General features: G+C 50.2%; 1 long non-coding RNA gene across 1 annotated transcript in view; it reads right to left on the bottom strand.

Annotated features, from left to right (window-relative positions):
- LOC140428709 (uncharacterized) overlaps positions 1 to 13,543 on the bottom strand; it is a 180,590-nt gene that overhangs the window by 63,460 nt on the left and 103,587 nt on the right. Inside the window, exon 3 of the long non-coding RNA XR_011948831.1 lies at positions 6,196 to 6,360. This is a non-coding gene — a long non-coding RNA (uncharacterized lncRNA). The remainder of the gene's footprint in view (positions 1 to 6,195; positions 6,361 to 13,543) is intronic.

Raw genomic sequence — 13,543 nt, 5'->3', positions numbered from 1 at the left:
TCCACAATGCCCCACCCCTCCACAACGCTCCACCCCTCCACAACGCTTCACACCTCCACAACGCTCCACCCCTCCACAATGCTCTGCCCCTCCGTAATGCTCCACTCCTCCACAATGCCCCGCACCTCCACAATGCCCCACCCCTCCACAATGCTCCACCCCCCCACAACGCTCCACCCCCCCCACAACGCTTCACCCCCCCCACAACGCTTCACACCTCCACAACGCTCCACCCCTACACAATGCTCTGCCCCTCCGTAATGCTCCACTCCTCCACAATGCCCCACCCCTCCACAATGCCCCACCCCTCCACAATGCTCCACCCCTCCACAACGCTTCACACCTCCACAGCGCTCCACCCCTCCACAACGCTTCACACCTCCACAACGCTCCACCCCTACACAATGCTCTGCCCCTCCGTAATGCTCCACTCCTCCACAATGCCCCACCCCTCCACAATGCCCCACCCCTCCACAATGCTCCACCCCTCCACAACGCTTCACACCTCCACAACGCTCCACCCCTACACAATGCTCTGCCCCTCCGTAATGCTCCACTCCTCCACAATGCCCCACCCCTCCACAATGCCCCACCCCTCCACAATGCTCCACCCCTCCACAACGCTTCACACCTCCACAGCGCTCCACCCCTCCACAATGCTCTGCCCCTCCACAATGCTCTGCCCCTCCACAATGCTCTGCCCCTCCACAATGCTCCACACCTCCACAAAGCTCCACCCCTCCACAATGCTCTGCCCCTCCGTAATGCTCCACTCCTCCACAATGCCCCACACCTCCACAACGCTCCGCCCCTCCACAATGCCCCACCCCTCCACAATGCTCCACCCCCCCACAACGCTCCACCCCTCCACAACGCTCCACCCCTCCACAATGCTCCACCCCTCCACAATGCTCTGCCCCTCTTAGGAGTAAGTCTTGTAGGTGCAAATTAGTGCAAGTATGTATATGCCAACGCCATGGCCACGGAAGGGGAACAGGAGGCGGGAAAAACCCCTCTGAAAAAGCCTAACAGATTATCGGGCGTGCTGGGGTGGCTACTGGGACAGGGAGAGTAGCAGGGAATAACTTGATGCCAAGTCCGTGAACTCGGGGTGTCCCCATCAGGATAGGGGTGGCCCGGTTCATTCCGGCCTTACTGCAGTCTGTGTTTTAAACACACCCCTTTGGTGCTACTTCCATACTCCTGGCTGCTCACTCTGCTGAGTGCTCTCTGTGTCCTGTGAATGCTCAGGGAGGCTCTGTTTATCTGGGAGCCCACCCAGTCTGCCCCTCTAGACACCCTCAAACCCCAGCTGGACCATCAAGGGATGGGTGTGGTCAAACCCAATCAGGGCCCACCAGGTTGGCATTCCGCAGAAGCCTTGTCCCACTGCAGTGGAATGAGGGCATCAGCAGAGCTCCCCGCAACCAGGGGACACCTGAACCATGGCCTATGGAACCCTCCCTGGTTCTCTGCCCTTCTCAGGCCAGAGGTCACGCCAGTGACCCCCACCCCTCAGGACCACCACCTGGTGAGGCTGGCAGCACTGACTGCCCTGGGCGGAAAGGTTAGACGACCGGGTCTACAACCTACTTTCAGATGTAATAACCATGATAATAATCATGATAGTTTTTCATTTTTATCGGCAGCCTTTAAAAAGACTTATGTTTCAATGAATAAATCTGAGACAGCAATCATAAGAGAGCATGTGCGTGATGCTGCATCTTGGACCATGGATTGCTGATGCTCCAGTTGCCACCTGGCACCTTCCAAACGCTGTGTCCTCCATCACTCAGGGAGAAACAACTTGCACCAACAGACTTGAACATGAGACAAAAGGCCCAGAAATGTCTATTTGGGAGGCTAAGGGCACGATTCTCCGGCCTCATTACGCTCTCGCTCAAGCAGAACAAGGCCGGTGAACAGCAGGAGAGGCCGAAAACGAGATCCATGCCGGGCGGCAAACACTTTGTGATGCAACGGGCCCACGCCCATAGGCCAAATCGGAATCTCACCGTAGCACTGCGAGAAACCAATTATCACCACTGAAGCCACATTTCCATACAATCAACGAGAGCTACCCCTTATCCAATGGCCTCCTGTCATTCTGTGGCCTCCCCAGCAATTGCTCACGCTGGCTCCGAATAGTACTTCTTTTGAAAAACGTGATCTGGCAGAAGGGCTTCTGTGGGGAGCCGAGGACGTGAGTAGCCATCTTTGCTCACAGTCAAAGAGACTGGGGGTGCTGGGCTTGTCACCCCAATGCTCAGTGAGGGGTTAGGGGGGGGGGATGCGGGGAAGCACAGCTGGGGGTGGGAGACCTTCCACAGGGGTGGGCCACGGGGGGGTGTGGGTGGGAGGCGCTGGAGAGGGAAACCGGGGGGAAACTGCTCGAGGTTATGTGTGAGTTATTCGCCAGCATCCGAATCACATCTTGACACTGGTTTAACAATGCGTGAGGCAACACCACACATGCAACATCCACTGCAGTGGGGTGTGGGCCACGGGGAAGGGACGGGGGGTTGCCTGGAGAGAGAGATGGGCAAAGGGTCCAGAGGTCAGTTCACATTGCGGAAAAAGGTGAGAGGCACCATAGTGGTTGTGCAAAAAGGAGTTTAATGTGCTGTACAATACCCCAACTCCCGGTGGTGTCGCCTCCCCCAACTCCCAGCCCCCACCCCCTACCTACCCCGCCCATCCCCTCCCCCTTTCTAGAGTGCCCTCAGTGATCCTCAACATGCCTGGCCCTCCTAGCTCTACCCCTACATATCGGTGATTCCCCAGGATGCACATCAGAAGTGGAGGCAGCCAGCTACTTACCTCATCCCGTGGCCTTTGATGCCCCTGGCGGTCATCATCCAGGGGCTCTGGGGCCAGAGGGCCCCGGTGCACTTGTCAGCAGCACATAGCCGTGCCGCCCTGTCCTCTGTGCTGACCCCGAGACGCGGCCTCACCAGACGGGTGGAACCCGGGAGTGCTGGTGGCCACCGTCGCCACTCCATGTGACGGATCCAGCCTGGCACTCAGCGCCCCCTCCTCCCGATCGGTCCCCTTAGGGCCCTGGGGTCCACCTTGTGACAGCGGGGCAGCTGGTTCGAGCCCCGGCTGTTCCCGCATCGAATGGTTCTGCCAGTCCGGGCGGTTCTCCATGGTCCGCACCATAGTGTTGACGCCCTCAGCGATGGTCCTCAGTGACTGGGATATGCTCTGCAGGGCCTCAGCCATGCCCATGGCTAAGTCTGAAGCAGCCTGAGAAAGTAGTTAGTGGTGATATTCTACTGTATCCTTTGTACCACGTACTTTACTCAGCGAGATCATGAATGTATATTACGTCTGGATCCAAATTAAAGGGGACAGGTCACTTTATCATAGGTTTCAAAAAAAATAAATTGGGTATTTTGCACCATGCACAGACACAAAGCTCATCTACAGCAGCGACATTCAATGGCAGTTTGGATGATTTGCTGGTTTATTGTATAATTTCTGTTCCAGCTTACAATCATGTGCACCTCGGGGAGTTTTGCACCATGTGGTTGATCTTTTCATTCCTGATTCAGACTTAAATATCTTAAATCTGCAGCTACTTTTTGTGAGATCAATACAGCAAAATCAGCAGCCGCACCCACAGAAATCCCCCGGGTTGCCTGCAAATCCAGGGCCAGGTTTGCAGGGTTGAACTTGCTTTATTTCTGTGACATTCAGTGTCCTCATGACACCAATTCTTGTTCCTCACCCAAGTGGCCACTTCATGTGAGAGCCAATATGGGAAATGTCTGCAGATAATCACAGCCAAGTCCAGACTTGTCATCACTGACTTTTCTTTTAGTTAATTAATTTAATTAATTTTTAGTGTTGCCTGCAAGAGCGGCAATTATTGCCAATACCTAGATAACAGAGTGGCATGCTGCATCACTTCAGAGAGTAGACAGCAGTCAATACTGTGGGATTGGATGCACATGTCAACCAGACAGGATAATGACAGCGTGGTTCCTTCCCTAAAGGGATATCTTGCTTCATGGTAATTAACATCAACGTATTATCTTTAGATTCTTTTTGTTTAAACGGAATTTAAGTTGTGAAACTGCAATGATGGGATTTGAACTGGGGTGGTTTGGATTCTTAATAAGGCCTCAAAATGATTCCAGAAAGAAAAATACTGAGTTGAAACGCAATTGCAGACTATTTATGTTGAATGTGCTGCATATTCTAGGTAATATTAGGTAACAATTAGGTAACAATTAATTTTGCTTTTCTTTATTGCGACACCTTTTCAATAATGTAATTGGTGAATTGGGAGTGAGTATAGTCCAGCACGACTGAGATGATGGGCAAACAGTCTGGGACAAGATCAGTTAGTGGAACTTTGGGCTAGTTCGAAGTACTGAAGAGTGTAGCTTGTGAAACCATCTGGGCAGGCATAACCCTTCCCAAACTCTGGCATCATGTACGTCCCCTCCACTCTTGTTTTATCATCTGTGGCACAGATCTCAATCATCTTTGTCCTCTCCTAAACCCATATCCTATACCCTGACCTTTTTGCAAAATATCATGGATGATGGAATCAGCGTCAGCGGGATTTCCCCCGCCTCACACCACATGATTCGCGATGGAAGAGACGACCAGCCTTTGGCCGGCAGCGAGATCTTCTGGTCCTGCAGTTGTCAACGGGGCTTCCTGTTGAATGCACCCACCCCCCGCCACCGGGAAACCCACAATGGGGGGGGTACCGAGGCAGGACTGGAAGATCCCATTGTCGTGCACAGCCAGACAAGTCTGGCCAATATCTATTGACGTTGAAGTGAGTGTCCAAAGCTTTGCTAGATCCGAATCATTCCAAAGAACTGTTTTCTGGTACTTCTGGTCCTGAGCTAGGAGGGATTTTCTATCCCCGGCACTCTCTTCCTTCACAGCTCACGGGAGGATTTCATTGCCATCAATTTGTCCATCTCGTGTTCTTGATCTGTTTTATCTATTCATGGAATCCAGCTGTTTAGGTAAACTGAGGAGTTACTAAAGAGTCTGATGTCAGCTACTCCCAAAATTATGAAAGGCATATCATTTGGTTTTAAAGCTAATTGAACAGCCTATTATGCCCAATGACAACAATTTACATTTAAATAATGCCTTTAACATAGCACTTCACAGGAGAGTTAGCAGAAAAAAATTGACACATGCATATAAGGAGATACGATGAAAGGTGACCATAAATGTCGGTCAATGACAGGATTTTCGGATCATATGAAAGGAGGAGGGAGTCGTGGAGAGGTGCCAACACTGGGGAGTGGATTCTAGAAGTTAGAATCTAGACGACTGAAGGCATGCTGGCTGTGGTGGAGCAAATGAAATTGGGGATGTGCAAAAGCCAGGTTTAGGATCAGAGAGATCATTGAGGGTTACAGAGCTGGAAAGATTACACAAATAGTGACAAGGCCATGGAGAGATGTGAAAATGCATTAGAATTTTAAAATCCCGGTATTTCCATCTCGGAGCCAATCTAGGTCTAAGCACAGTTATCGGAGGGTGGGATGGTGAGCATAATATATTATAATAATAATCTTTATTGTCACAAGTGGGTTTACATTAACACTGCAATGAAGTTACTGAGAAAAGTCCCCAGTCACCACATTACGGCACCTGTTCGATTACACAGAGGGAGAATTCACAACGCCCAAATTACCTAACAGCACGTCTTTCGGGACTTGTGGGAGGAAACCGGAGCACCCGGAGGAAACCCACGCAGACACGGGGAGAACGTGCAGACTCCGCACAGACACTGACCCAAGCCAGGAATCGAACCTGAGACCCTGCCACTGCAAAGCAACAGTGCTAACCACTGTGCTACTGTGTTGCCCTATTGAGATATTTGGTGCATTGAAATACCATATGTCAAGTCACCATCTTATGTAATAATCATTTTATGTAAAGACTGCCATACGGTAGACTGATGTACAAGTCTCTCATTGGTTCCATTGTCAACAACTAGCAATGGGGGAAAGGGTAAATAACAGCCGCACTTTGTGATTGGTTGTCCTTCACAGAAGAAATATTAAACAAATTAAACGTAAAATAATGAACTTCCCAATGGCTGCCATGACAGGTCCAGCAAATTAACAAACATACAATTCACCTTCACATCTGACCTCCCAACCTTTACCCTCACAGCCTGCCACCGATAAAAGTACCCCAGTTAATTACCATTTGCTTCCCGAGCCTTGTATGCTATATCTTCCAGTTGTGATTTGGGATTTGGTCCTCTGTTGGGACTTGTTCTCCGCAGTGTTTCCAACTCCCCCTGAGCCTTTAATTCCAAAGTCAATGACCAGATGTGCTGATAGGACAGAATTGCTGCAGCTGGAAAGGCTGTTTGGAAATAATCAATAATAATTTCAATAAATAAATAAATCAATAAATAGGTACCGGAATAACTAATCAGCTCCTCAAGTAACCATCCCCTTGTTCCTGCCCCCACACTTTAAGGAGTTGAAGAGAACAGTTTCATGAGATCATCTGTTTCTTAACTCGATCCAGTTAGCTTGGCTCCAGATCATTTTATCTATACATTTGTACAAATTTAATATATTGCTTTTTGTCAGGGAAGGTGGGTGACCGCTAGGGGATCAAGGCTGGGATCTAAATATCCAAGGATACGTGTCCTATCGAAAGGACAGGCAGGTGGGCAAAGGGGGCGGGGTTGCATTGTTAGTAAGAAATGAAGTTACATTGATAGCAAGGAGCAATTAAGGATCAGAAGGCATAGAGTCTCTGTGGGTAGAGTTGAGGAATCACAAAGGTAAAAAGACCCTGATGGGAGTTATGTACAGGCCCCCGAGCAGTAGTCAGGATGTGGGGCAGAAAATAAATCAGGAGATAGAGAAAGCATATACAAAGAACAAAGAAATGTACAGCACAGGAACAGGCCCTTCGGCCCTCAAAGCCTGTGCCGACCATGCTGCCCGTCTAAACTACAATCTTCTACACTTCCGGGGTCCGTATCCCTCTATTCCCATCCTATTCATGTATTTGTCAAGATGCCCCTTAAATGTCACTATCGTCCCTGCTTCCACCACCTCCTCCGGTAGCGAGTTCCAGGCACCCACTGCCCTCTGTGTAAAAAACTTGCCTCGTACATCTACTCTAAACCTTGCCCCTCTCACCTTAAACCTATGCCCCCTAGTAATTGACCCCTCTACTCTGGGGAAAAGCCTCTGACTATCCACTCTGTCTGTGCCCCTCGTAATTTCGTAGACCTCTATCAGGTCGCCCTCAACCTCCGTCGTTCCAGTGAGAACAAACCGAGTTTATTCAACCGCTCCTCTGTAAAAAAGGCAATATCACAATAATCATGGTGGACGTCAATATGCAGGTGGACTGGGAAAAATCAGGTTGGCAGTAGATCCCAAGAAAAGGAATTTGTTGAATGTTAAAGAGATGGTTATTTTGGAGCTGCTTGTGGTAGAGCCCACTAGGGAACAGGCAATTCTGGATTTGCTGATGTGTAATGAGCCAGACTTGATTAGGGATCTTAGGGTGAAGGAACCCTTAGGGAGCAGTGACCACAATGTGATAGAATTTACCCTGCAGTTTGAGAGGGAGAAGCTGCAATCAGATGTAACGGTATCACAATTAAATAAGGGTAACGACAAAGACATGACTGGCCAGAGTTGATTGGAGAAGGAGCCCAGTAGGGAAGACAGTGGAACAGCAATGGCAGGAGTTTTGGGGGGTTATTCGGGAGGCATAGCAGAAATTCACCCCAAGGAGGAGGAAAAATGCTAAAGGGAGGACAAGGCATCCATGGTTGACGAGGGAAGTCAACGACAGCATAAAAGCAAAAGAAAAAGCATGCAAAGTGGCGAGAATTAGTGAGAAGCCAGAGAATTGGGAATCATTTAAAAGCGAGCAGAGGACAACTAAAAAAGCAATAAGGGGAGAGAAGATGAAGTACGAGTGCAAGCTAGCTCGTAATATAAAGGAAGTTAGGAAGAGATTTTTTTCAATATATAAAAGGTAAGAGAGAGGCAAAAATAGATGTTGGACCACTGGAAAATGTGGCTGTAGAACAAATAATAGGAAACAAAGAAATGGCAATGAACTGAATAGTTACTTTGCATTAGTCTTCACAGTTGAAGACACCAGTGGGATGCTAGAGCTCCAGGAGAACCAGGGGGCAGAGGTGAGTGCAGTGACCATTACTAAGGAGAAGGTTGTGGGGAAACTGAAAGGTCTGAAGGTGGATAAGTCACCTGGACTGGATGGACTTCACGCCAGGATTCTAAAAGAGATAGCTGAGGAGATTGTGGAGGCATTGGTGGTGATCTTTCAGAAATCACCGGAGGCAGGAAGGGTCCCAGAGGACTGGAAAGTGGCTAATGTAACACCGCTGTTTAAGAAGGGAGGGAGGCAGAAGACGGGAATTTATAGGCCGGTTAGCCTGACTTCGGTCATTGGTAAGATTTTAGAGTCTGTTATTAAAGATGAGATCGCAAAGCACTTGGAAATGCATAAAATAGGACTGAGTCAGCACGGCTTTGTCAAAGGAAGGTCGTGTCTGACAAATCTGTTAGAGTTCTTTGAGGAGATAACAAGGAAGTTAGACAAAGGAGAATCAGTGGATGTGATTTATTTAGATTTCCAGAAGGCCTTTGACAAGGTGCCGCATAGGAGACTGTTAAATAAGTTAAGAGCCCATGGTGTTAAGGGTAAGATCCTGGCATGGAGAGAGGATTGGCTGACTGGCAGAAGGCAAAGAGTGGGGGTAAAGGGGTCTTTTTCAGGATGACAGCCGGTGACTAGTGGTGTGCCTCAGGGGTCGGTGCTGGGACCACAACTTTTCACAATATACATTAATGATCTGGAAGAAGGAACTGAAGACACTGTTGCTAAGTTTGCAGATGATACAAAGATCTGGAGAGGGACAGGTAGTATTGAGGAAGCAAGGGGGCTGCAGAAGGATTTGGACAGGCTAGGAGAGTGGGCAAAGAAGTAGCAGATGAAATACAATGTGGAAAAGTGTGAGGTTATGCACTTTGGATGGAGGAATTTAGGCATAGACTATTTTCTAAATGGGGAAATGCTTAGGAAATCAGAAACACAAAGGGACTTGGGAGTCCTTGTTCACGATTCTCTTAAGGTTAACGTGCAGGTTCAGTCGGCAGTTAGGAAGGCAAATGCAATGTTAGCATTCATGTCGAGAGGGCGAGAATACAGGAATGTACTTCTGAGGCTGTATAAGGCTCTGGTCAGACCCCATTTGGAGTATTTGGTCCCTGTATCTAAGGAAGGATGTGCTGGCCTTGAAAGGGTCCAGAGGAGGTTCACAAGAATGATCCCATGAATGAACAGTTTGTCATATGAGGAACGATTGTGGACTCTGGGTCTGTACTCATAGAACATAGAACGATACAGCGCAGTACAGGCCCTTCGGCCCACGATGTTGCACCGACATGGGAAGTCAAAAAACAAAAGCCATCTAACCTACACTATGCCATTATCATCCATATGCTTATCCAATAAACTTTTAAATGCCCTCAATGTTGGCGAATTCACTACTGTTGCAGGTAGGGCATCCCACGGCCTCACCACTCTTTGCGTAAAGAACCTACCTCTGACCTCTGTCCTATATCTATTACCCCTCAGTTTAAGGCGATGTCCCCTCGTGCTAGCCATTTCCATCCGCGGGAGAAGGCTCTCACTGTCCACCCTATCTAACCCCCTGATCATTTTGTATGCCTCTATTATGTCTCCTCTTAACCTTCTTTTCTCCAACGAAAACAACCTCAAGTCCATCAGCCTTTCCTCATAAGATTTTCCCTCCATGCCAGGCAACATCCTGGTAAATCTCCTCTGCACCCGTTCCAAAGCTTCCACGCCCTTCCTATAGTGAGGTGACCAGAACTGTACGCAATACTCCAAATGCGGCCGTACCAGAGTTTTGTACAGCTGCAACATGACCTCATGACTCCGGAACTCAATCCCTCTACCAATAAAGGCCAACACTCCATAGGCCTTCTTCACAACCCTATCAACCTGGGTGGCAACTTTCAGGGATCTATGTACATGGACACTGAGATCCCTCTGCTCATCCACACTTCCAAGAATTTTACCATTAGCCAAATATTCCGCATTCCTGTTATTCCTTCCAAAATTAATCACCTCACACTTCTCTACATTAAACTCCATTTGCCACCTCTCAGCCCAGCTCTGCAGCTTATCTATGTCCCTCTGTAACCTGCAACATCCTTTGCACTGTCGACAACACCACCGACTTTAGTGTCGTCTGCAAATTTACTCACCCACCCTTCTGCGCCCTCCTCTAGGTCATTTATAAAAATGACAAACAGCAGCGGCCCCAAAACAGATCCTTGTGGTACGCCACTTGTAACTGAACTCCATTCTGAACATTTCCCATCAACCACCACCCTCTGTCTTCTTTCAGCTAGCCAATTTCTGATCCACATCTCTAAATCACCCTCAATCCCCAGCCTCCGTATTTTCTGCAATAGCCTACCGTGGGGAACCTTATCAAATGCTTTACTGAAATCCATATACACCGCATCAACTGCTCTACCCTCGTCTACCTGTTCAGTCACCTTCTCAAAGAACTCGATCAGGTTTGTGAGGCATGACCTACCCTTCACAAAGCCATGCTGACTATCCCTGATCATATTATTCCTATCTAGATGATTATAAATCTTGTCTCTTATAATCCCCTCCAAGACTTTACCCACAACAGACGTGAGGCTCACCGGTCTATAGTTGCCGGGGTTGTCTCTACTCCCCTTCTTGATCAAAGGAACCACATTTGTTATACTCCAGTCCTCTGGCACTACTCGTCGGAGTTTAGAAGGATGAGGGGGGATCTTATTGAAACTTACAGGATACTGCGAGGCCTTGATAGAGTGGACGTGGAGAGGTTGTTTCCACTTGTAGGAAAAACTAGAATCAGAGAACACAATCTTAGGCTAAAGGGACGATCCTTTCAAACAGAGATGTGGAGGAATTTCTTCAGCCAGAGAGGGTGGTGAATCTGTGGAACTCTTTGCCGCAGAAGGCTGTGGAGGCCAAATCACTGAGTGTCTTTAAGACAGAGATAGATAGGTTCTTGATTAATAACGGGATCAGGGTTATGGGGAGAAGGCAGGAGAATGGGGATGAGAAAAATATCAGCCATGGTTGAATGGCGGAGCAGACTCGATGGGCCGAATGGCCTAATTCTGCATCTATGTCTTTTGGTCTAAGTCTGCACTTGAATAACCCTTACACTGATAAGTGTTTCTTTTCTTATTTCCCTGGCTTTGATTTTAAGGTTATTCTGCCCTGTCTTCAGCCCCCAGCGTGTTAGGTTTCAATCGACTTGGACAGGATTCTCTGACCCCCTGCCGGGTCGGAGAATCGCTGGGAGCTGCCGTGAATCCCGCCCCTGCTGGTTGCCGAATTCTCCGGTACTGGATATTCGGTGGGGGCGGGAATCGCGCTGCGCCGGTCGGCGGGCCCCCCCCCTCCCCCCGGCGATTCTCCGGCCCGTGATGGACCAAAGTCTCGCTGCTGTCATGCCTGTCCCGCCGGCGAGAATCAAACCACCTCTCTTACCGGCGGGCTAGGCGGCGTGGGCGGGCTCCGGTGTCCTGGGGGGGGGGGGGGGACGTTCTGGCCCTGGGGGGTGCCTCCACGGTGGCCTGGCCCGCGATCGGGGCCCACCGATCCGCGGACGGGCCTGTGCCGTGGGGGCACACATTTCTCTCCGCCTCGGCCACAGCCTCCGCGATGGCCGACGCACAAGAGACACCCCCCGGCGAAGTCCTTTCGGCCCCAGCTGGCGTGGCGCCAAAGGCCTTCCACGCCAGCCGGTGCAGCGGAAACCACTCCGGCTATGGCCTAGCCCCTCACGTTGAGTGCTTGGCCCCTAAAGGTGCGGAGAATCCGCACCTTTGGGGCTGCCCGACGCCGGAGTGGTTCCCGCCACTCCATACCGCCGGGCCACCGCCCCCCGCCGGGTGGGGGAGAATCCCGGTCCTGTTCTGCAATAACCATTTCTCATTCAGAGTCACCCTCCAAGAGGGTGGGCTGGATTCTCCGTCGGATTGGGAATTCCGCTGGCGGACGGCGGGGAATCCAGCACCAGGCAGGAAACGGGAAAGTTATTGGGGGACGTGTTTGTCAGCCCATTTTTATATGAGGAATCGGCACACAATTTGAAAGCTGAAATAAAATTGAACACTCAGAGGGTTAAGAAGATAAAACAATATGTTAAGCTTTCAGATCTGCGTGCCCAGATAATAGTCCTTTCCACGCACAGCTTACACCATTGTTTCAGCAATAAATCATTGTAGTTTGCCATTATTTGCTATCAAAAACTACGATACTAAGTGACTAATCCTCGCACTGCCCACTGAATGGATTATATTGCTGCAATCGGATTCCATTTGACAACAAATTACTATCTGGGCAAAGTCTCAGCGGAAAACAACTGACAGAAAACCCCTCAGTGTTCCACAAAAATAAAACTGAAACCCATTGTTTATCATTGTCAGTACTATAAAAAGAGAAAAGAGGCCAATTGCTGCTTGATAACATTAACTCAGAGAGCGGAGCACTTACTGCAGGGGATGATTAAGTATCTTTACTCAATGCACAGTTCGGATCTTACTATCAGTCATTGCTGTGAAAAAAAACACACATTATACTAACTTGTTCATCCCTCAGAGCCATAGACCCAAATTCATGTCCCTGCGCACCAAACCCGCCTCAGCTGAGGGAAGCAGAGGATTCAATGAGCTCTCTACAAGAGACCGTGGGTGCAATTCTCCGGCGTCGGAGGCCGTTCCCAGCCCCCTATTCTCCCGCCCCCGGGGGGCTAGGAGCGGCGCCGAGTCATTTACGCGCGCCGGGCCTTGGCGCCGCGTAAAAGTGGCGCCGCGTAAATGACGTCACCCGTGCATGGCAGTTGCCGTCCTCCCGCGGCCGCCCCGCATGATGATGGCGGATCGATCTTGCAGGGCAGCGAAGGAAAGGAAGTCCTCCTTCAGAGATGTCGGCGCGCCGATCAGTGGGCACCGATCGTGGGCCAGACCCCTTTTGAGCCCCACCCGGTGCAGGACCCCCCTCGCCCCCCACACAGGCCGCCCCCCCCCAGCGTTCCCGAGCTGTTCCCGCCGGCAGCGACCAGGTGTGGATGACGCCGGCGGGAACCTGTCGTGCTGGGCAGGCAGCTCGGTCCATCCGGGCCGGATAATCGCCGCTCGCCCATTACCAACGGCAAGCGGTGATTCTCCCAGCGGCCAGCCGTGATTCGCGCCGCACCGGTTAGGGGGGGGTGGGAGAATCGCGTGCGGGCGTCGGGACGGCGTGGAGGGACACGCGCGGCACCCGGGCGATTCTCCCTCCCGGCGTGGGGGGGGAGAATTCCGCCCCGTATGTTAGTGGCCAGATGCAGGTGGCTTTCCGGTACCTCTTTCCTTACAATTTTCACCCAATCCATTGCTTTTACTGTCTCCACTTCTAGAAATGCATTTTTAATCTGGTGATCTCAGTGGAGTTGTGCCAT

This window comes from Scyliorhinus torazame, chromosome 8, assembly GCF_047496885.1.
Source record: "Scyliorhinus torazame isolate Kashiwa2021f chromosome 8, sScyTor2.1, whole genome shotgun sequence".
NCBI lineage: Eukaryota > Metazoa > Chordata > Chondrichthyes > Carcharhiniformes > Scyliorhinidae > Scyliorhinus > Scyliorhinus torazame.
This window is presented reverse-complemented; position numbering and strand designations above follow the sequence as displayed.